Consider the following 23,861-nt stretch of genomic DNA (forward strand, 5'->3'; position numbering starts at 1 on the left):
CACAAAAGATTCAATCTGGCACACCTACCTTTTAAGTTCTCATAAAGGGCTCCAATGAAGGAATAAGACCCACCTTGAATGGACTGGGTCACATCTCAAATGAAATATCCTAACCAAAATGCCCAACCCACAATAGATAAACAATCCCCACAGGATTGTTTAAAAGAACATGGCCTTTTTGGGGGTACATAACAGCTCTAAAACACTACTTAGGTTTAGAGGATTAAAAAAAGGTCTTAAGAAGGAGTGTGAATGTAAAAAATGACTTTCCATCTTTTTGGTTTTTCTTTCTTTGTTTTTAGTAGAAAGAGGCAGAATTGAGCACAGGAACTGAGGTAGGACAACAGAGAACTACAGTCAGAAGTTGATGAGCAGAAAGTCCTGGCTGGAAAGACGGTCAGATGGAGAGGTCCGGAGGCAGTGCAGGGTCAGTGGTGGGTATTTTGAACCTGAAATGGCCAGGATCCTATCTTTAAAACCCTATAATGTGGAAGAAAATGGCAGGGAACAGTGGAAGAGAAGCAGATTATAAACAATTAAAATAGTAAACTTTAATTTTGGTTCAACAGAGCATAAATCTTACCGGGCCTCTAACAAGTCAGGGCTGCATGGACTTTGCTTGCCTCAGTCACTAAATCCATCTGTAGAGAATGTACTGACAATGTTTCTGACAAAATAAAAAAGCACAAAAGTCTTGGGAAGTCAGTGTGGTAACCCCCAAAGATGTTCTCAACTGAATTCTCAAGATTGCAATCTGTTACCATATATTGCAAAAAGATCTTTTTAAAATATCATGAGGTACACAGATGCTGAGATGGGAGATCAGCCTGGATTATCTGGGTGCCCCTGTGAAATCGTATGAACCCTTAAAAGGAAAGATTCTCTCAGGACTGGTCAGAGAAACACATGACAACAGAAGCAAGGTCATGAGATGAAGTGTTGATCACTGTGATGACCAATGAAGAGACACACCAGCCAGGGAATTGGGAGGTCTCTACAAGCTGGAAAGGGCAAGAAACAGATTCTCCCCTGAGGCTAGCACAAGGGGACACTGCCACACCAGGATTTTAGCTGAATGAGATCCATTTTGCTGTAATGATCTTAGAACTGTAAATGAGACATTTCTAATGTTTGTGGGAGTTGTTACAGGAGCAATAGGAAAAAAACAGAGATTTTTACTGCATTATCCTACAGTCACCATCACAAAAAGGGATTAAAGAGACCAGACCCCAGAAATGTCCCCTGGATGCTGAAAACCATCTTGAAAAAAATCAAAAGACAACCTCCCAGGACGATAGGGGAGGTAGGTATGTCTAGGGCTGTGTGAACCAGAAGCAGCTACTTTGTAAGAGACTAACTGACAAGCAGCAAAAAAGATGAGGTTGTAGTCAACAGTTATCATAATGGAGGAAAGTCATAATACTTCTAACAGAAGTAATCTGTTAGAAGTAATCTAAGAGAAGTAATGGAGCCCATGATGCTGAGAGGGAGGTCTGTTGTGCACGGCTGACAAGGACCTATCAGGGATGCCAGATGCCCTGTGGATGCTGAGGTGATGAGCATTTAGGGGACTGTCCTGGCTTTTGCTGTGTGCCAGTTTGAAAGTATTATGAAAACCAGAAAAGACATGTTATAATCCTGATCCAGTCTTGTGGGAAAAGCCATTTCTATTAATCCTGATTCTATATTGTAGGTTGGAATTTTTGATTAGGTTATCTCCATGCAGATGCTGTACACCCAATTGTGGATGCAAACTTTTGATTAGATGGAGACGTGACTCCATCCATTTTAGATAGATCTTGATTATTTTTCCGGATTCCTTTTAAACCAGAAACATTTTGGAGGGAGTCAGAAATGACCAAAGCCTCAGAGCCAATACAGACCAGAGCTGACATGGATGCTGACACTTGGAGACAAGAGCTATGGACATTAGGAGATGTATGGAGCCTAGAATAAGTCACCATGAGATGTTAAAGGAGCCAGAACATGTAGAGAACTGAAGGAAGCCAAGAGATGAAAGCCAGCTCTGGAGAAGCAAAGTGAGGAGTCCCACAGGAATAGAGGCTGAAAGCAGTAGAGTCCAGGACAAAAGGACCAGCAGCTGCCACGTGACCATACAGCTGACAGAGCTGTTCCTGACCCATCAGCATTCCTTAAATGAATGTATCTTTCCTTGGTGACATTTGTTTGGACATTTTTATAGTTCTAGAACTGTAAAATTGTAACTTATTAAAGTCCCTTATTTAAAAGCCATTCAATACTGATAGATCACATTCTGGCAACTTGCAAACTAACACATGCTGGTACCAGGCTAAGTAGTTCTTCTGACTGAGACTAGATAAAATACTAGGACTGGATTTGCAGCTGAAGGTGACCCTCAGACCAGGACCCTCAGCCAGGGAGACTGGAGACTCAGTCTTCACAAGTTCCCCTCAGGCACCTGCAATCAGAATGAACAATTAACACAAATGCATGGGTTATGCCAACAAACACAAAAGCAGCTGGTTCACACATTGTTTCCTTGTGATTATATATGCCTCAGAGACCCATTACATTCAATATCATCTGGAAGTTACATCTATTTCTGTGTGCATCTAAAATAGTTTTTCCTAATCCTTGAAGATTTAAACCTTGTTTGATTGAGGTTCTTTTATGCCTTCTATCAGAGTCCCAGAGCAGCAACATCAGAAAGAGGAAGGGATGTGCCATTACCAGTCTCCTCTGCCCTACCATTCACAGCTCTTTTCCCATCACCAAGGCACAGAGCCCAGCTGGAAATCTATGTGCAGCTGGGCAGTGCCAGAGGGAGCTGTGCAAAGTAATCAGTGATTATAGAAGCAAATTCCTTAGTGGATTCTGGAAGAATAGAATACTTAATCCCAAAAATATCATCACAGAAAATGTGACTTTTTGATGATGAAATATGCAATAATATACTTTGAAATTGTAATTTGCAATAATTTATTTAAAAACAAATATATATTCAAAATGTATAGCATTTTTCTTGTTACACAAGCCACAATCAACAATACAGGACAATCTAAATAAGGACCTCATATTAAATGTGCTTTGGGCTCCAGATCTGCACAAGGTCCATGGCAGTAAAAGCCCAGAGCCCACACAGGTGGGAAATTCTGAAGACACATCCTTTTCTCCTGACACTTTAGATTTTGAAACTATCAAAGTTTATTTAGAGTCTAAATATTTAGACTTCATGATTTAGAATTAAGACAATTTCCAAATGTACTCTTTCTATAAATGCTTCATCATAAACATGTTTCTGTCACTAGCAACTATACTAGCAGCACTAAAATATTAATACACCCTCTTGGTATATTAAGCAATTAAGCCTTTTTGGCTTTCTTAGAAAATCCAAAGCAAAAGCTACTATCTTCTCTCATTGTGAAAACCTAAGAAATGAATGAGAACTTATAATATTTTAAAACAACCCTGTGGTTTCTTCCTCCTCCCCTTTTTCTTGCAAGAATATCCCCCTGCCAGCACCTTGCATCAATATTGATGATCTGAGCCTCATGAATGGAGCCTTTTCTGGGGTTTGGAGAACATCAGTCAGCAGAGAAGATGTGAGATGCTATCACTAACCCAGAGCCTCTGGGGTCTGCTCTACTGTGTTCCAGATAAAAACATATTTACCAGCTCAGAAATATGTTTTTTCCTCCAAAGCCAACTTTCTATTCAGATAGACCCACGGTTTCAAAATGAAATATGAAATTAATTCTAAAGCAGCATATGCCTATCCACCTATCACAGTTACAAATTATTGCAGCATCGTTTTTCTTTCTGTGTCCAACTGACACAGCATCTCTGCATTAGTTCCTTCTCATTTCCTCAACAACACTGATGTTGGACAAATCTTACCATCTTAGTGTACTCTCCACAGCCCTCTATGGTTGATCAATTGCAATAATGTCCCAAATATTTCGTGACTCCATGGATCCATTTTTTTTGTATGCTTTATGGGCATGTGAATATCCCATTATTACAGTATCATTTGTGGGACTTTTTGGTTTTCTCTTTGTTTGTTCATTTGCTTGCTTTCTTGTTTGTTTTTGGGGAAGTTCATGGACTTGAAATCAAAACTGGTCTCCCACATGGCAGGCAAGAATTCTACCACTGAACCAACTTTGCACCCCCTGGATCCATGTTTTTTGAAATATAACTCTCCAGCCTCTCCCATAAACAATTTGTGCAACTTACATTCTCCTTTAATACAATCTGGTCCTATGAATTACATTGGTCAAGAGAATAGAATCTAGGCTTCAATTAACCTTCACCTTTTAAGCTTCTACATTTTCTCTTGTAAACCTGCCAAGAGTCATCAGAATCAGCTGGAATTATTTTGACAGATAATGAGATACATGTGGCCAAGCCAACCCAAAGTCAAGATGATGCCCAAAAACAGGCATATGAAAGACAAGAAACATGTTTGTGCCTTTCTAAGCCTAGGAGGTCCAACAGTGCCTGGCAGCTAACTGGACATACAGGGCAAACCCAACCAAGATGAGTCAACCATGTCAATATCAACAGAACTAACCAATCAACAAGACAATTTTTGAAAATGCTTCTCATTTTAAGCACTGAGATTCGGGGTGGTTTCTGACATGGAAATAGCTGATACATCATCTTCTTTTAAATAGCTGCCCATTCTTACTACAGCAAAACATTACTCCCCACCTTCATTTCTCTTCACAGCAAAATGATATAGGAAACATTACACTTATGTGTGAGTTTATTTTCTTCTTCAACAACTAGAATAAAAGGAGTGGTCTTTGCATCTGACACAGATTAACAATCAATAAATATGTTTAAAGCCTTGGATTCTTTAAAATCAATTTTAACAAGGAATGGTTGTGTAAGTGTCTTTGGTTTACACTGCTCTGGCTTTCTCAGATAGTTACTGAAACTGAATGTTCTAAACCTGTGTGTGTCAGAAAGGAGTGCAGAAATAATACTGTGTCGCTTGAAGTTTTTCTGTTTATACAGCTGAAATAAGTGTTTTAATTAAATATTTTTGAAGATATTCCACTTATAGCAGATGTAAAAGCCATGATTTTAGTCAATCACAGATCATGGGAAAAGAGTGACAGTTAAAGAAGAACAGAATTGCCATTGAAGGAATGAGAATAACTGATAGAGAAACAGGGAAGGAAATGGGCAATGAAAGGAAGTAGAGTATACTTACCTCAGTCACAAGAACAAAGAAGGCTTGAGGGAAAGACAAAACCCACTGCAGGAAAATGTTAAACAGGAAGAATATCTGCTAGGCAGAAAGTTTCAATATGAAGAGGCGGGAGGAGGGGGAGCAGCTGCTGCTGCAGGACTCAGTGCCCCACAGCTGGGAGAGGAGGTTTGTGTTCGAGGCTGAAGCACTGTGGGAGGATAGTTGTAACTATGCTGACAGTAATAAGTGGCCACATCTTCAGCCTGGGCTCCACTGATTCTGAGAGAGAAATCTGTCCCAGACCCACTGCCACTGAATCGGTCGGGGACCCCAGATGCCCGGTTGGATGCATAGTAGATGAGCAGTTTGGGAGCCTGTCCGGGTTTCTGCTGGTACCAGTTTAAGTAGTTGCTAACACCCTGGCTGGCCTTGCAGCTCATGGTGATGGTCTCTCCTGGAGTCACAGCCACAGAGGCTGGAGACTGGGTCATCATGATGTCCCCACTGGCACCTGCAGGCAGAAAAGAACAAGATCACACAATCAATCACAAGTATATAAAATATACATCCAAATGTCATTTTCCTCATGTATCATATATAATCAGATCTGCTTGAAATGGAATAGTCTGTACCCTCTGCATGGGAAAACCATCTCCCCAACATTATAAAGACATTGCTCTTCTGAAGCTCTCACCTGAGACCCAGAGCCCCAGGAGGATGAGGAGTCGGGACTGTGACAGCATCTTGCTCACCGTCTGGTGGACTCAGGCCCCATCTCCAGGGAATCCCCATTAATAGAGTCTGAGCAGCAGCTGAGTCCCCAGGAGTCTATGCAAATCAGCACAGGGTATAAAGGGAAATGTGCTGTGCAGTGAGCTGTGAAGACAGGTAATGGAAGGAAGGGGACAAAATAACAGCACAGGAAGTGTGAGTCTAGTCTTGTAAACATCCCAGAAATCAACTGAAAACTATATTTTTCAATAAAGTTTAACAAAATTATGAAATTTATATATTTCATTATCAACCTTATCCTTCAAACTACTTGCAACAATCTTGTATATTTAATTTTTTAACAGAGTAGGTGTCAGTGAATATAAAATTTCTGAACTTTGTTGAATTTTAAAATTATGGTGAGAGGAATGATGTGTAATATGTTCATATTATTTGATATAATGAGGATATAGTTCACAAACTATGCATCCATCTCAGCCTATTCTGAACTTTAAATACATTTTAAGTTCTTTTTTCACATCTCGAAGTCACCTCCATGTCTCCAAAACCACACCAATGATATTACTCCAATCCTAAATAATGTCTTTAAAAATGAGTGACCTCAATGTCACTCTGTGATTGTGAAAACCTTGTGTCTGATGCTCCTTTTACCTACCATGTCAACAGATGAGTAGAACATGTGGAATAAAAATAAATAATAGGGGGAAAAATGTTAAAATAAATTTAGTTTGAAATGCTAGCAATCAGTGAAAGGGAGGGGTAAGGGGTATGGTATGTATAATCTTTTTTCTCTGTTATCATTTTATTTCTTTTTCTGTTGTCTTTTTCTTTTTCTAAATCGATGCAAATGTTCTAAGAAATGATGAATATGCAACTATGTGATGATATTGAGAATTGCTGATTGTATATGTAGAGTGGAATGATATGTTGTGTTAATTGGATTCAGTTGTCAACTTGGCCAGGTGAGCATACCTAGTCTTATTGGTCTGGACATAGGCCAACGGTACATGAACTTCATCTGTTGCTAATTACATCTGCAGTCAGCTAGGAGGCATGTCTGCTGCAATGAGTGACGTTTGACTTAATTGGCTGGTGCTTAAATGAGAGAGTGCAACGTAGCACAGCCTAAGCAGCTCGGCATTCCTCATCTCAGCACTTGCAGCTCAGCCCAGGCCTTTGGAGATGCAGAAAGAAGTCACCCCAGAGAAAGTTGTTGGAACCCAGGGGCCTGGAGAGAAGACCAGCAGAATCCATCCTGTGCCTTCCATGTAAGAAAGAACCTCAGTGGAAAGTTAGCTGCCTTTCCTCTGAAGAACTACAAAATAAATCCTCTTTTATTAAAAGCCAATCTATCTCTGGTGTGTTGCATTCCGGCAGCTAGCAAACTAGAACATATGTTAATATTTTTGTTTGTTTGTTGTTAATTTTTTTAAATTAATAAATAATTTTTTTTTTAAATGAGTGACCAGATACTTGCAAGTTACCGTTGGCACTGCCCTTTAGTTCCACCAGTTTCTCATATCACAAATGAAGTGATCCACAGACCCACCTAGTGGCAGTAGGTAACATAGCTCCACCTCCCTGCTCTGAGAGCAGGTTCTTCATTTATTCCTTCCAAAAAAAAAAATATATATATACATATATATATATTTATAGAAATATTCAAATGACAATATGAACCTTTCTTGGCTGAGAACATTAGGTTATGAAAAAGTAAAATATAACACCTGACCTCTTAAAATTTTCATTTATGTGGGAAAGATTGTCAATAAACAAATGATATTTCTGCAGACTCACCTATTCTGCTTCTCTGAGATTTACCTTTTGAAGTAAAACTGTTAATACAGTTAATAGAAGTGGGGCAGGGTACATCCAGGTACACTTCATGGGTCATCCCTCAGAGATGACGATTGAGGCAGGTGAGTGGAAAGGTTCAAACATTACCTGAGGTCAACATGGCTCCAGTTTCAATAATCATTTACAAAATGTGACACTAAGTCATGGTGAAGAATTATATATGAATGTTAAGGAACTTTGAAGATGTGCTTATGGCTATAGATCTTGAATCAGGGAAATTATCTGGATAGATCCAATCTAATCCTATGAGCCAGTTAAAACAAAGAACCTCTCAGGACAGTGATTAGAGGAAGATGTGACAAAGGGAGAGGGGTCTGACTATGGGAGATGCAATGTTTCTCTAACTGTAGATGGAAAAAGAGGGCCTCCAGACCCTCCAGGAGGGTTAGGACTGCAGTATCTGTAAAGGGCAAGGAAACAGATGCTCCCCTTGAGCCTCCAGAAGGAATGTGGCATGCTGGCATGGTGGTTTTGGGCCAGTGAGATCCATCTTGGGCTAATTATCAGTTTGTAATGTTGAAGCTCTGAGGTTTTTGGTAATTTATTTCATCCACAACAGAAAAGTGATACTGAGGTCTTCACAGGATTTTTCAGGTGCCCTCCCATTATAGGGGATCCAAGAGACACTGAGCCCCTTAATTGTCAAGATGCACATCCTTCAGGAAAATTGACCAGGTGTGATGATCCAGGCCTGTGTGGGAAGGGGTATGAGGTGAGATCTAGAAAGCGTTGTGCTTGTGGCTGAAGGGCTGTGAGAAGACAACTCTAATGTTACTGAGGAGAAGCATCCACCATGTCTTCAGCCCAGAGCCTGCTGATGCTGAGAGTGAACCTTGTTGCTCTCTGACCCATGGCCACTTAATCATGGAGAATTCCATACAACCATGTGCACATGCAGGAAATGAAAGTTTAGGGGGTGTCTGTGGTTTGCTGGTCCCAGGCTCAGTAGTTCTTCTTGTTGGAGGTGTAGAAAAGACTCTGACTGGACTCAGATGATGGTGACCTTCTCACCAGTAGAAACAGACATGGAGACCAGAGACTGTGTTCATCAAAATGTCCCTTCTTAAAACTAAGTTAGTAGTACAATTACCTTATAAAAGTTAAGTAAAAAAATGTAAAATTGATATATTGCATACAAAGTATTTCTGTAAAATCTTTGGAAATAACTATTTCAATCTTTCCTAAGGTCATTTATTTCTTAATCCACAAATTAGTAATATCAATGAATTATAATGGCTAAAATTATCACCTGAGAACCATAGCAATGAAAATTTGAAGAGCAAGTCTGTGACATGATTGTTCTGCCATTTCCCTGCCAGTCACTACTCATGTCACAATGCAAGGGAAAGGGCCCATTTGTAAAGCCCTAGTAGCTGGCCAGGGCCCAGAGGGATCTATACAAAGCAGAGAGGGATTTACAGAAGCAATACAAATGAGGAATGAGTTGTGGGGGGAGGCACATGCAAGAAAGAATCAATCCATCTGGATGTAAAAAACACTGAACCCTCCCCCAGAAAGTAGGACACAGAACTTTAGATACACAGTCATTTGATCTATCCGTGAAAACATGTGAGTTCAATGAATCCCCTGAAAGATGTGACTTCTCAGACAGATGGAGGAAGCAAACAAGATCATGTCTGTGTGTGTAGGAAGCAGCTGAGGCCATAGGACTCACTGACCTACAGTCCTGGCGAGGTTTGTATGTGAGTCTGAAGCACTGTGGGAGGAAAGCTGACACCTTCTGACAGTAATAATCTACCACATCATCAGCCTGGAACCTGCTGATGGTCAGAGTGTAATTTGTCTCAAACACACTGCCACTGAATTGGTCAGAGACCACAATGCCCAGTTGGAAGCACCATAGTTGCACTCTTTAGAAGGCTGTCATGGTTTCTGCTGGCACCAGGCTAAGTAGCTGCTAATGCTTTGACTGGACATTCCGCTGGTGCTGACAGTCTCTCCTGGAGACCTAGCCATGGACAGTGGACACTGGGTCATCATGATGTTCCTACTGGTACCTGCAGTCAGAAAATAACAGATCACACAATAAATAAGAAATTAAAGAAAAAGGAAAAGAAAACCTAAATGTAGTTGTTTTAGTTTGCTAGCTGCCGGAATGTGATATACCTAAAACAGAAGAGCTTTTAAAAGGGGGAATTTATTAAATTGCAAATTTACAGTTCTCAGGCCATGAAAATGACCCACCTAAGGAATCCATGGAAAGATACCTTGGTTCAAAGGCCAATGATCATCAGGCTTTCTCTCTCAGCTGGAATGGCACATGGTGAGATCAGCTAGCTTTCTCTTCACCGGCTTCTGCAGCACTCTGTCCATTTTGTTGGCTTTGTCAGTTTTGGAAACTCTCCTGGCTCTCAAGCTCTTACTGAAATGATTCCCTCTTAAAGGGTTGCAGTAAGCAGCCCCTACTTACATTATGTAACTCCACCTTGAATGGGTGGAGACACATCTCCATGGAAAAAATGTAATCAAAAGTTATCACCCACAATTGGACAAGTCACATATCCATAGAAACATTCAAGAATTCCTACCCAAAAATATTGACTGAAGATTAAACAACATGGCTTTTCTGGGGTACATGACAGTTACAAACTGGCTTCATTCTCCATGTTTTTGGTTCTGTTTTACTGTTCATCTATCATGTTATACTTATGTATATAGTTCTTAAATGTGCAAATAGTTGAAATTTCTGCTTTCCATCCCTAGAAACATTCAAAAATTATAAATAGTCACAAAACATCAGAATGTATCAGGACATGTCACACAGAGTGACCCAGTCAGAGGACTCCATGTGCAATCTGGGGGATGGAGAGGCCCTCTGTGAGGAGGGGAAAGTGTACCTCATGCACTAATGTAGGAGGGAGATGGAATGCAGATCTCAGGTAAGAGCCCTTCAGGGACTGCTCGGAACGTGGGAGAATATGGTCTTAGTTGTTGAAGAAAAACAAATGAAACAGTGTAAAATGCAGATAAGGGGACATTTATCTGAACATTTTAAATCTGGATGAAAGATTGTGGTTTAAATTAAGACCATTAAGAATATATGGAACAACAGTTAGAATAAATTCTTGCTTTTTTTGGAAATAATTTCTATGTCATTTTATGTACATTAACACTGCAAGAAAGCATAAGGATGGAAGACTGGGAGACTTTGCTTCTGTGCCAACTCTTCTGTCCTTTCCTCTAAAATCATATAGTGATTTTAAAAAAGTGAAACTGTCTCCTTTTCCCCCTTCTCCACTGGCACTCCCACCACCATCTAGCCTAAATGTTGGGTTAATTTCTTGTTTTCCATTAATTAATAAAAAAAAAAATGAAACTGTCCAAAACTCCCCAGTGACACCAATAGAATTGGGGACTTAAATCTTTAATAAATGGTAAAAATAAGATATTGTTCTAAGTAGAATTCTAAGAGGGTCCTCAACATTCCTGGCTCCTAGTGTGTACAACCTTCTCCCTGCTATTCAAACCATAATTCAGGTTCTCTTGTGATGTGATTTTGTACATCGAATTAAATCTGTAGACCTTAATAAGGGAGAAGGTGGGCCTGACATTTTCACAGGAACCTTTCAAATCTTGTTTTACTGCTCAGAGAGTAAGATTCATAGAAAATTAGAATTTGACATCACAGAAAATATCTGAGGTTGATGACGGTGTTCAAGGCAGATATGTGGCAAATAAGGCAGTCTCTATGAGATGAAAGCTCCAGCCAGCGAAGGAATAAGATCTCAGTTCTACCACACAAAGAACTGATTCTGCCAAACCATGTCACCTTGGTAGAGGACTCTGAGCTATATAAAGAATGTAGGACTACTAACACTTGATTTTAACCTCATTAGACCCTGAGCAGAGAACTTTTCACATTTTGCCCATAGTCCTGTCCAACAGCACTGTCAGCTAATTAACTGCTAACAGGTCATTAAACGACAGAAATTTTCTATATCAAAAGTCCACATGTTAAAAGGAGAATCACAAATTCAGATATAAGAAATGATCATCCTATTTAGCCCCTGCCCAAGCTTTCATGGCATCTCTATCTCCTGAGTTAATATGGTTTCTGTTCCTTCATGGGTGTCCACATCACAGAATCAGGATTGAATACTATAAAAATTAAAGTAGAAATAGGTTTGAAGTTTCCATGGCCTGTGACCAATTTGTCATCATGGGCATATTCTCTGAGGAAGGAATTAATTCTGGGCAGGGTTCTCTGCAGAAAGTGGTGCTGGTTTGAATCTGTGTGGACCTGAAAGCCATGTCCATTAATCTTTTTTTTATTAATTAAAAAAAATTAACTAACACAACATTTAGAAATCATTCCATTCTACATATGCAATCAGTAATTCTTAATATTATCACATAGGTGTATGGTCATCATTTCTCAGTACATATGCATTGATTTAGAGAAAGAAATAGCAAGACAACAGAAAAAGAAATAGAATGATAACACAGAGAGAAAACAAAAATAAAAAAAAAAGTACAAAAATATATAAGAAAAAAAAAAACTATAGCTCAGATGCAGCTTCATTCAGCGTTCCAACATAATTACATTACAATTAGGCAGTATTGTGCTGACCATTTTTTTTTTTTTAGAAATCATACCATTCTACATATGCAATCAGTAATTCTTAACATCATCACATAGATGTATGATCATCATTTCTTAGTACAATTGCATCGGTTTAGAAGAACTAGCATATATCTGAAAAAGATATAGAATGTTAATATAGAGAAAAAATAAAAGAAATAATAGTAAAAACAAAACAAAACAAAACAAAAACCTATAGCTCGGATGCAGCTTCATTCAGTGTTTTAACATGATTACTTTACAATTAGGTATTATTCTGCTGTCCATTTTTGAGTTTTTGTATCTAGTCCTATTGCACAGTCTGTATCCCATCAGCTCCAATTACCCATTATCTTACCCTGTTTCCAACTCCTGCTGGTCTCTGTTACCAATGACATATTCCAAGTTTATTCTCGAATGTCGATTCACATCATTGGGACCATACAGTATTTGTCTTTTAGTTTTTGGCTAGACTCACTCAGCATAATGTTCTCTAGGTCCATCCATGTTATTACATGCTTCATAATTTTATCCTGCCTTAAAGCTGCATAATATTCCATTGTATGTATATACCACAGTTTGTTTAGCCACTCGTCTGTTGATGGACATTTTGGTTGTTTCCATCTCTTTGCAATTGTAAATAACGCTGCTATAAACATTGGTGTGCAAATGTCTGTTTGAGTTTTTGCCCTTAATTCCTTTGAGTAGATTCCCAGCAATGGTATTGCTGGGTCGTATGGCAGTTCTATATTCAGCTTTTTGAGGAACCGCCAAACTGCATTCCACAGTGGTTGCACCATTTGACATTCCCACCAACAGTGGATAAGTGTGTCTCTTTCACCGCATCCTCTCTAGCACTTGTCATTTTCTATTTTGTTGATAATGGCCATTCTGGTGGGTGTGAGAGGATATCTCATTGTGGTTTTGATTTGCATTTCTCTAATGGCCAGGGACATTGAGCATCTCTTCATGTGTCATTTGGCCATTTGTATTTCCTCCTCTGAGAGGTGTCTATTCAAGTCTTTTTCCCATTTTGTAATTGGGTTGGCTGTCTTTTTGTTGTTGAGTTGAACAATCTCATTATAAATTCTGGATACTAGACCTTTATCTGATGTGTCGTTTCCAAATATTGATTCCCATTGTGTAGGCTGTCTTTCTACTTTCTTGTTGAAGTTCTTTGATGCACAAAAGTGTTTAATTTTGAGGAGTTCCCATTTATATATTTCCTTCTTCAGTGCTCTTGCTTTAGGTGTAAGGTCCATAAAACTGCCTCCAATTGTAAGATTCATAAGATATCTCCCTACATTTTCCTCTAACTGTTTTATGGTCTTAGACCTAATGTTTAGATCTTTGATCCATTTTGAGTTAACTTTTGTGTAGGGTGTGAGATATGGGTCTTCTTTCATTCTTTTGCATATGGATATCCAGTTCTCTAGGCACCATTTATTGAAGAGACTGTTCTGTCCCAGGTGAGTTCGCTTGACTGCCTTATCAAAGATCAAATGTCCATAGATGAGAGGGTCTATATCTGAGCACTCTATTCGATTCCATTGGTTGATATATCTATCTTTATGCCAATACCATGCTGTTTTGACCACTGTGGCTTCATAATATGCCTTAAAGTCAGGCAGTGCAAGACCTCCAGCTTCGTTTTTTTTCCTCAAGATGTTTTTAGCAATTCGGGGCACCCTGCCCTTCCAGATAAATTTGCTTATTGGTTTTTCTACTTCTGAAAAATAAGTTGTTTGGATTTTGATTGGTATTGCATTGAATCTGTAAATCATTTTAGGTAGGATTGACATCTTAAGTATATTTAGTCTTCCAATCCATGAACACGGTATGCCCTTCCATCTGTTTAGGTCTTCTGTGATTTCTTTTAGCAGTTTTTTGTAGTTTTCTTTATATAGGTTTTTTGTCTCTTTAGTTAAATTTATTCCTAGGTATTTTATTCTTTTAGTTGCAATTGTAAATGGGATTCGTTTCTTGATTTCCCCCTCAGCTTGTTCATTGCTAGTGTATAGAAATGCTACAGATTTTTGAATGTTGGTCTTGTAACCTGCTACTTTGCTGTACTCATTTATTAGCTCTAGTAGTTTTGTTGTGGATTTTTCCGGGTTTTTGACGTATAGTATCATATTGTCTGCAAACAGTGATAGTTTTACTTCTTCCTTTCCAATTTTGATGCCTTGTATTTCTTTTTCTTGTCTAATTGCTCTGGCTAGAACCTCCAACACAATGTTGAATAATAGTGGTGATAGTGGACATCCTTGTCTTGTTCCTGATCTTAGGGGGAAAGTTTTCAATTTTTCCCCATTGAGAATGATATTAGCTGTGGGTTTTTCATATATTCCCTCTATCATTTTAAGGAAGTTCCCTTGTATTCCTATCCTTTGAAGTGTTTTCAACAGGAAAGGATGTTGAATCTTGTCAAATGCCTTCTCTGCATCAATTGAAATGATCATGTGATTTTTCTGCTTTGATTTGTTGATATGGTGTATTACATTAATTGATTTTCTTAGTTGAACCATCCTTGCATACCTGGGATGAATCCTACTTGGTCATCATGAATAATTCTTTTAATGTGTTGTTGGATACGATTTGCTAGGATTTTATTGAGGATTTTTGCATCTATATTCATTAGAGAGATCGGCCTGTAGTTTTCTTTTCTTGTAATATCTTTGCCTGGTTTTGGCATGAGGGTAATGTTGGCTTCATAGAATGAATTAAGTAGTTTTCCCTCCACTTCGATTTTTTTGAAGAGTTTGAGGAGAGTTGGTACTAATTCTTTCTGGAATGTTTGATAGAATTCACATGTGAAGCCGTCTGGTCCTGGACTTTTCTTTTTAGGAAGCTTTTGAATGACTGATTCGATTTCTTTACTTGTGATTGGTTTGTTGAGGTCATCTATTTCTTCTTCAGTTAAAGTTGGTTGTTCATGTCTTTCCAGGAACCCGTCCATTTCCTCTAAATTGTTGTATTTATTAGCGTAAAGTTGTTCATAGTATCCTGTTATTACCTCCTTTATTTCTCTGAGGTCAGTAGTTATGTCTCCTCTTCCATTACTGATCTTATTTATTTGCATTCTCTCTCTTCTTCTTTTTGTCAATCTTGCTAAGGACCCATCAATCTTATTAATTTTCTCGTAGAACCAACTTCTGGCCTTATTGATTTTCTCTATTGTTTTCATGTTTTCAATTTCAATTATTTGTGCTCTAATCTTTGTTATTTCTTTCTTTTTGCTTGCTTTGGGGTTAGCTTGCTGTTCTTTCTCCAGTTCTTCCAAATGGATTGTTAATTCCTGAATTTTTGCCTTTTCTTCTTTTCTGATATAACCATTTAGAGCAATAAATTTTTCTCTTTGCACTGCCTTTGCTGTGTCCCATAAGTTTTGATATGTTGTGTTTTCATTTTCATTCCCCTTGAGGTATTTTCTAATTTCTCTAGCAATTTCTTCTTTGACCCACTCGTTGTTTAGGAGTGTGTTGTTGAGCCTCCACGTATTTGTGAATTTTCTGGCACTCTGCCTAGTATTGATTTCCAATTTCATTCCTTTATGATCCGAGAAAGTGTTGTGTATGATTTCAATCTTTCTCAATTTGTTAAGACTTGGTTTGTGACCCAGCATATGGTCTATCTTTGAGAATGATCCATGAGCAATTGAGAAAAAGGTATATCCTGCTGTTGTGGGATGTAATGTCCTATAAATGTCTGTTAAGTCTCACTCATTTACGGTAATATTCAGATTCTCTATTTCTTTATTGATCCTCTGTCTAGATGTTCTGTCCATTGATGAGAGTGGTTAATTGAAGTCTCCAACTATTATGGTATATGAGTCTATTTCCCTTTTCAGTGTTTGCAGTGTATTCCTCACGTAATTTGGGGCATTCTGGTTCGGTGCATAAATATTTATGATTGTTATGTCTTCTTGTTTAATTGTTCCTTTTATTAGTATATAGTGTCCTTCTTTGTCTCTTTTAACTGTTTTACATTTGAAGTCTAATTTGTTGGATATTAGTATAGCCACCCCTGCTCTTTTCTGATTGTTATTTGCATGAAATATGTTTTCCCAACCTTTCACTTTCAACCTATGTTTATCTTTGGGTCTAAGATGTGTTTCCTGTAGACAGCATATGGAAGGATCCTGTTTTTTAATCCATTCTGCCAATCTATGTCTTTTGATTGGGGAATTCAGTCCATTAAAATTTGGTGTTATTACTGTTTGGATAATATTTTCCTCTACCATTTTGCCTTTTGTATCATATATATCATATCTGATTTTCCCTCTTTCTACACTCTTCTCCATACCTCTCTCTTCTGTCTTTTTGTATCTGACTCTAGTGCTCCCTTTAGTATTTCTTTCAGAGCTGGTCTCTTGGTCACAAATTCTCTCAGTGACTTTTTTCTGAGAATGTTTTAATTTCTCCCTCATTTTTGAAGGATAATTTTGCTGGATATAGGAGTCTTGGTTGACAGTTTTTCTCTTTTAGTATTTTAAATATATCATTCCACTGTCTTCTATCTTCCATGGTTTCTGCTGAGAAATCTACACATAGTCTTATTGCGTTTCCCTTGTATGTGATGGATTGTTTTTCTCTTGCTGCTTTCAAGATCCTCTCTTTCTTTTGACCTCTGACATTCTAACTAGTAAGTGTCTTGGAGAACGCCTATTTGGGTCTAATCTCTTTGGGGTGTGCTGCACTTCTTGAATCTGTAATTTTAGGTCTTTCATAAGAGTTGGGAAATTTTCAGTGATTATTTCTTCCATTAGTTTTTCTCCTCCTTTTCCCTTCTCTTCTCCTTCTGGGACACCCAAAACACGTATATTTGTGCAGTTCATGTTGTCCTTGAGTTCCCTGATACCCTGTTCAAATTTTTCCATTGTTTTCCCTATAGTTTCTGTTTCTTTTTGGAATTCAGATGTTCCATCCTCCAAATCACTGATTCTATCTTCTGTCTCTTTAAATCTATCATTGTAGGTATCCATTATTTTTTCTTCTTTGCTACTTTATCCTTCACTTCCATAAGTTCTGCGATTTGTTTTTTCAGTTTTTCTATTTCTTCTTTATGTTCAGCCCATGTCCTCTTCATGTCCTCCCTCAATTTATCGATTTCATTTTTGAAGAGGTTTTCCATTTCTGTTCGTATATTCAGCATTAGTTGTCTCAGCTCTTGTATCTCATTTGAGCTATTGGTTTGTTCCTGTGACTGGGCCATATTCTCAATCTTTTGAGCGTGGACAGTTATCTTCTGCTGCTGGCGTCTGGGCATTTATTCAGATTTCTCTGGGTGTTGGACCCCGCAAGGTTGTAAGATTTTTCTGTGAAATCTCTGGGATCTGTTTTTCTTATCTTGCCTAGTAGGTGGCGCACGTGGCACACGTTTGTCTCAAGTGTTTTGAATGGGTCTCTCCCGGTCACCGATCTCCACAGCCTGGGGATTTCCGATCCAATTCACTCCATTGGTTCAGGGGCCGCGCGTGCTGGCGGCGTCAGCTGCCATGGCTTGAGGGGACCCTGTAGCTGGTCGCAGGCTGCAGCGGGCCTGGGGGATTCCCCACCGGAACAGGAAGCCTCCCGCGGGAGGGTAGGGCCACAGCGGCTTGGATAGCCCTCTGATCCGAGACTCGTAGCCACGGACTCAAAGTCGAGACTCGAAGCCGCCCGCAAAAGAGTGGTGCCGGCCGCCTCGGCTTGCTAAACTTGCCTCTCCAAGACTCTCAGCCGGCCCGGGAAGGGGTGAGGGAGTAGCTCCGACCGCCGCAGCTCCCGCTGCTCGGGAAATCGCATGCCGCTTGGGGGTCTCACCGCAGCCGAGGTTTGCAGTCACACTACCCAGTCCAGACTTTGGATAGCCCTCTGATCTGAGACTCGTAGCCGTGGACTCGAAGCCGAGACTCGAAGCTGCCCGCAAAAGAGGGGTGCCGGCTGCCTCGGCTTGGGAAACTTCCCTCTCCGATACTCTCATCCAGCCCGGGAAGGAGGGAGGGAGTAGCTCCGACCACCGCAGCTGCAGCTGCTCGGGAAATCGCATGCCGCTCGGGGGTCTCACCGCAGCCGAGTCTCGCAGTCAGACTAGCTAGTCCAGACTTTGGATAGCCTCTGATCCGAGACTCGTAGCCGCGGACTCGAAACCGAGACTCGAAGCCGCCCGCAAAAGAAGGGCGCTGGCTGCCTCAGCTTGGGAAACTTGCCTCTCCGATACTCTCAGCTGGCCCGGGAAGGAGGGAGGGAGTAGCTCCGACTGCCACAGCTGCCACTGCTCGGGAAATCGCGTGCCACTCGGGGATCTCACCGCAGCCGAGTCTTGCAGTCAGACTAGTCAGTCCAGACTGGATTACGCTGTGTGTCCATTCCCTGCCGTAGCCCCGGGAGCTGTTCTGTACTGTTTCTGTTCACCTTTCCCTCTTTGTAGGACATGACATCCGGGGTGAAAGTCTTCCTGGGAACATGGGACATGACTCCCAGGGATGAGTCTAGCTCTGGCACATGGGATCAACAATGCCTTCTTGCAGAGCTGGAAGTGCTCGGCCTGCAGCATCTCGGCAATCTCCGGCTTGTGGCTGCCGGGTGGTGCAGGCTGCGGCGGCTGCGCAGCTGAGACGATCCGGCAGTCAGACCGTTCAGCCCTTTCCTGTTTGTTGAATTTCCTCACAGTCTCGGCGAGGTCCCTCCCGAGGGTTCCAGCAGCCCCAGGGCACGCGCGGGACCCACAAGGGAAACCCAGCGATGACAGCCCTGTGCCCAGCTGCCCGCTCACCTGGCCGTGACTGGGTCCCGTGCCGCCCCCGCCGCTTCCGCTCTGGCTCCCCGTCTGGCTTCAGCTTCGGTCGCGGCCGCCCGGCCCCACACAAGTGCCCGGGGCCACGGGCCAGGCTGCCCCACCGCTGACTGAACCGCTGTGGCTCCCTGAGGGTCAGCTACCGGCGACAACGCCCGCCGAGTCGTGATAAACACCGACTACCGCGATCTGCACACTGTGCCACTGGGCTGCAGCCGGGCCTCAGTGGAGCCATGTCCATTAATCTTAATGTTGTTGCCTGTGTTTATTTGATTATCCATGGAGATGTGACCAACCTAATTGTGGGTGGTAATTTCTTTTTTTACATGGGCTGGCACCGAGAATCAAATCTGGGTCTCCAGCATAGGAGGTGAGAACTCTGCCACTGTGCCATCATTGCCTACAGAGGTGGTAACTTTTGATTAGTTGATTTATATGGAGGTGTGTCTCCTACCATTCAAGGTGGGATTGCTTAGTGGGAGCCCTTTAATAGGGAATCATTTTAGGAAGAGGAACAGAGCCCATACAGCCAGAGATGTTTGAAGATGAAAAAGCTAAACACTTCTGGGGGAGCTTCATTAAAAAAGAAGCAGCAGAGAAAGCCAGACAACTTTTAAAATGTGTTTCTTCAACACCTGACACAGAGGGAGGGAGTGTGTATTAGTTAGGGTTCTCTAGAAAAACAGAATCAACAGGGAACACTCACAAATATAAAATTTATAAAAGTGTCTCATGTGGCCATGGGAACGCAGAGCCCAAAATCTGCAGGGCAGGCTGTGAAGCCGAAAATTCCGATGGAGGGTCTGGATGAACTCCACAGGAGACACTCACCAGCCAAGACAGAAAGAGCCTGTCTCTTCTGATTTCTCCTTAAAAGGCTTCCAGTGATCAGATTAAGTATCCATCATTTCAGAAGACACTCCTCTTTCGCTGATTACAAATGGAATCAGATGTGGATGTAGCTGACATGATCCCATGTTTCAATTCTATGAAATGTCCTCATCACATCAGACAGGCCAGCACTTGCCCAATCAGACATACAGGTACCACCACTTGCCTAAGTTAACACATGAACCTAACCATGACAGTCCACCGCTTGTCAACTTGGCAGCTATACATGCCACCTTAAGCCATACCAAATCTCTAAATAAAAAAAACAATAAAACACACTTGCTTTCTTTCACCTAACAATACTCAACTGTCCTGCATATAACTGGAAACACATTAAATCTCTCCAGGATAGGGTGCAAATCCTTGGGTAATATTCATTCTTAAACTTTATATCTTAGAACTTAAATAGTGTAACATGAACAAAACAGCATTACAGTCCTCGTTTCTGTAACTGACCACGTGGTCGAAGTTCATATTTGTCACTACCTTCTTCCACTACCCATTCCATGTTCCCTTTACTCTCAGCAAACACTCCAGCTGGCCACGTTTCTTTGCCTGCTGGGGTGACCCAAACCATCATTCCTGAAGTTTCAGAGCCATTGGTAGTCCTGCTTGAAATGAGTTGTTGCAGTTTTCCATTGATTTAATCACAGGTCATGGTAGTACAAAAAGACACCATAAGGGATCGCCTATATTCCAAGAAAACTCTTCTTTACCCCCACTATGTGGTTGCAGTCCTACTTCTCCCTGATAGTCAGGGTCAAACACCCCAGACAATAATGTAATCCCCTTCTCAGCTTGTTGATTCAGTGGCATAAGTAGCCCAAAATGAACAGGTGGCAGTCTCAACTTCCATTTCAATGGAATCATTCTTTCTCCTGGGAAATCACTCCCCATTTTGGAACTAAAAGCTGTAGACCAGCAGAGCTCAGTGTCACAAGGACAGGAAGAAAAAAAATTTCCTAGTGGATCACTGGAGGTAATAATGAGTGGTGCTGCTCCCATTTCCACCCTTTGTTTCCTGGACCCATGAATCCTGGCTATAGGAGAAACAGCATCATAGAGCAGATGCTGATTCGGAGTAAATACAGTTTCCTGGAAAATGTTACCCCAGTTTTTCAAGGTATTTCCACCTAGTTGGTACCATAATTGAGTTTTCAAAAGGCCATTCCACTGTTCTATAAATCCAGCTGTTTGTGAATGATGCAGAACATGGTAAGACCAGAGAATTCCATGAGCATGTGCTCGTCCCCGCACTTCATTGGCTGTGAAGTGAGTTCCTTGATCAGAAGCAATGCTACATGGAATACCATGATGATGGATAAGACATTCTGCAAGCCCACGGATGGCAGAAGTGTTGTGTGTATGTAAAGAAAACCCATATCCAAAGTATGTGTCTATTTCAGTTAGAACAAATCTGTACCCCTTCCATGAAGGCAGTGGTCTAATGCAATCAACATACCACTATGTAGCTGGCTGGTCATCTTAGGGAATGGTGCCATATTGGGGGCTGAGTGTGGGTCTGTGCTGCTGGCCGATTGGGTACTCAGCAGTGGCTGTAGCCAAGTCAGCCTTGGTGAGTGGAAATTCCATGTTGCTGAGCCCATGCATAACCTCCATCCCTACCACCATGATCACTTTGTTCATGAGCCCATTGGATAATGACAGGAGTTGCTGGGGAAAGAGGCTAAATGGTATCCACAGAACAGTTCATCTTATCCACTTGATTATTAAAACCTTCTTCTGCTGAAGTCACCCTCTGGTGTGCATTCACATGGGACACAAATATCTTCATGTTTCTTTTTTTGTGAATATAAAATTTATGAAAGTGTCTCATATAACCATGGGAATGTAGAGTCCAAAATCTGTAGGGCAGGCTGTGAAGCTGAAGATTCCGATGATGGGTCTGCACAAACTCCACAGGAGAGGCTCGCTGGCTGAAGCAGGAAGAGAACCTGTCTCTTCTGAATTCTCCTTAAAAGACTTCCAGTGATTAGATTAAATGTCACTCATTGCAGAAGACATTTTCCTTGACTGAACACAAATAGAATCAGCTGTGGATGCAGTCAACATGATCAGGATTTAATTCTATGAAATGTTCTTATAGCAAAAGACAGGCTAGCACTTGTCCAACCAGAAAAACAGGTACCACCACCTGGCCAAGATCAACATTCAAAAATCTGTAGCATTTCTATACACTAGCAATGAACAAGCTGAGGGGGAAATCAAGAAACGAATTCCATTTACAATTGCAACTAAAAGAATAAAATACCTAGGAATAAATTTGACTAAAGAGACAAAAAACCTATATAAAGATAACTACAAAAAAACTGCTAAAAAAATCACAGAAGACCTAAATATGGAAGGGCATACCGAATTCATGGATTGGAAGACTAAATATAGTTAAGATGTCAATCCTATCTAAATTGATTTACAGATTCAATGCAATACCAATCAAAATCCCAACAACTTATTTTTCAGAAATAGAAAAACCAATAAGCAAATTTATCTGGAAGGGCAGGGTGCCCCGAATTGCTAAAAACATCTTGAGGAAAAAAACGAAGCTGGAGGTCTTGCACTGCCTGACTTTAAGGCATATTATGAAGCCACAGCAGTCAAAACAGCATGGTATTGGCATAAAGAGAGATATATCGACCAATGGAATTGAATAGAGTGCTCAGATATAGACCCTCTCATCTATGGACATTTGATCTTTGATAAGGCAGTCAAGCCAACTCACTTGGGACAGAACAGTCTCTTCAATAAATGGTGCCTAGAGAACTGGATATCCATATGCAAAAGAATGAAAGAAGACCCATATCTCACACCCTAGACAAAAGTTAACTCAAAATGGATCAAAGATCTAAACATTAGGTCTAAGACCATAAAACAGTTAGAGGAAAATGTAGGGAGATATCTTATGAATCTTACAATTGGAGGCGGTTTTATGGGCCTGAAACCTAAAGCAAGAGCACTGAAGAAGGAAATAAATAAATGGGAGCTCCTCAAAATTAAACACTTTTGTGCATCAAAGAACTTCATCAAGAAAGTAGAAAGACAGCCTACACAATGGGAGACAATATTTGGAAATGACATATCAGATAAAGGTCTAGTATCCAGAATTTATAAAGAGATTGTTCAACTCAACAACAAAAAGACAGCCAACCCAATTACAAAATGGGAAAAAGACTTGAATAGACACCTCTCAGAAGAGGAAATACAAATGGCCAAAAGGCACATGAAGAGATGCTCAATGTCCCTGGCCATTAGAGAAATGCAAATCAAAACCACAATGAGATATCATCTTGCACCCACCAGAATGGCCATTATCAACAAAACAGAAAATGACAAGTGCTGGAGAGGATGCGGTGAAAGAGGCACACTTATCCACTGTTGGTGGGAATGTCAAATCGTGCAACCACTGTGGAAGGCAGTTTGGCAGTTCCTCAAAAAGCTGAATATAGAACTGCCATACAACCCAGCAATACCATTGCTGGGAATCTACTCAAAGGAATTAAGGGCAAAAACTCAAACGGACATTTGCACACCAATGTTTATAGCAGCGTTATTTACAATTGCAAAGAGATGGAAACAGCCAAAATGTCCATCAACAGACGAGTGGCTAAACATACTCTGGTATATACAGACGATGGAATATTATGCAGCTTTAAGACAGGATAAACTTATGAAGCATGTAATAGCATGGATGGACCTAGAGAACATTATGCTGAGTGAGTCTAGTCAAAAACTAAAAGACAAATACTGTATGGTCCCAATGATGTGAATCGACATTCAAGAATATACTTGGAATATGTCATTGGTAACAGAGTCTAGCAGGAG

At 40.6% G+C, this 23,861-nt stretch overlaps 1 pseudogene across 1 annotated transcript; it reads right to left on the reverse strand.

Moving 5' to 3' along the window:
* Positions 1-5,295: 5,295 nt before the first annotated feature.
* Positions 5,296-5,964, reverse strand: LOC143661191 (immunoglobulin kappa variable 3-11 pseudogene; annotated as a pseudogene). Its single transcript, XR_013164434.1, has 2 exons — positions 5,877-5,964; positions 5,296-5,693 (listed from the first exon to the last, which is right to left on the reverse strand). The product of XR_013164434.1 is annotated as an immunoglobulin kappa variable 3-11 pseudogene (transcript).
* Positions 5,965-23,861: the final 17,897 nt, after the last annotated feature.

Source organism: Tamandua tetradactyla, chromosome 17, assembly GCF_023851605.1.
Source record: "Tamandua tetradactyla isolate mTamTet1 chromosome 17, mTamTet1.pri, whole genome shotgun sequence".
Taxonomy (NCBI): Eukaryota; Metazoa; Chordata; class Mammalia; order Pilosa; family Myrmecophagidae; genus Tamandua; species Tamandua tetradactyla.